At 55.9% G+C, this 1,110-nt stretch overlaps 1 non-coding gene across 1 annotated transcript in view; it reads right to left on the bottom strand.

Annotated features, from left to right (window-relative positions):
- Positions 1-808, bottom strand: part of LOC124592094 — a 1,910-nt gene extending 1,102 nt beyond the window's left edge. Inside the window, exon 1 of the ribosomal RNA XR_006977349.1 lies at positions 1-808. This exon is cut by the window's left edge and continues 1,102 nt beyond it. This is a non-coding gene — a ribosomal RNA (small subunit ribosomal RNA).
- Positions 809-1,110: the final 302 nt, after the last annotated feature.

The raw sequence follows: 1,110 nt of genomic DNA, 5'->3' as shown, positions 1-1,110 counted from the left end.
GCACCCTGGTAGGATTGCAACGGGGTCCGCCTCGGGACGCACGAGCACGCACGAGGCGCGTCGCACGCCTTCAGCTCGCCCCACCGGCAGGACGTCCCACGATACATGCCAGTTAAACACCGACGGGCGGTGAACCAACAGCGTGGGACACAAATCCAACTACGAGCTTTTTAACCGCAACAACTTTAATATACGCTATTGGAGCTGGAATTACCGCGGCTGCTGGCACCAGACTTGCCCTCCAATAGATACTCGTTAAAGGATTTAAAGTGTACTCATTCCGATTACGGGGCCTCGGATGAGTCCCGTATCGTTATTTTTCGTCACTACCTCCCCGTGCCGGGAGTGGGTAATTTGCGCGCCTGCTGCCTTCCTTGGATGTGGTAGCCGTTTCTCAGGCTCCCTCTCCGGAATCGAACCCTGATTCCCCGTTACCCGTTACAACCATGGTAGGCGCAGAACCTACCATCGACAGTTGATAAGGCAGACATTTGAAAGATGCGTCGCCGGTACGAGGACCGTGCGATCAGCCCAAAGTTATTCAGAGTCACCAAGGCAAACGGACCGGACGAGCCGACCGATTGGTTTTGATCTAATAAAAGCGTCCCTTCCATCTCTGGTCGGGACTCTGTTTGCATGTATTAGCTCTAGAATTACCACAGTTATCCAAGTAACGTGGGTACGATCTAAGGAACCATAACTGATTTAATGAGCCATTCGCGGTTTCACCTTAATGCGGCTTGTACTGAGACATGCATGGCTTAATCTTTGAGACAAGCATATGACTACTGGCAGGATCAACCAGGGAGCTGCGTCAACTAGAGCTGAGCAGCCGGCCGCCCGGGAGTGTGTCCCGGGGGCCCGCGCGAACACGCAAGCGTCCGCTCAATTATTCTGCAAACAGGAGGAGGCTGAGCTCCCCTGCACCATACACCTCGAAACCCTCTCAGGTCCCGGCGGCGCGCAGCGCCGTCCTAAGTACTTGGTCGGGTTCGAGAGAGGCGCAATCGCCCGGAGTTTGGCGAGTAGACGCTTTAGGTGCGACCACCCGTGCTCCCAACTGAGCTTGCCGCTGCCGACAGAGGCCCGGGAGCGTGCTGTCGTGGCATT

This window comes from Schistocerca americana, unplaced genomic scaffold, assembly GCF_021461395.2.
Source record: "Schistocerca americana isolate TAMUIC-IGC-003095 unplaced genomic scaffold, iqSchAmer2.1 HiC_scaffold_904, whole genome shotgun sequence".
Taxonomy (NCBI): domain Eukaryota; kingdom Metazoa; phylum Arthropoda; class Insecta; order Orthoptera; family Acrididae; genus Schistocerca; species Schistocerca americana.
Note: the sequence above shows the minus strand (reverse complement) of the source record. Positions and strands in the feature narration are given on the sequence as shown.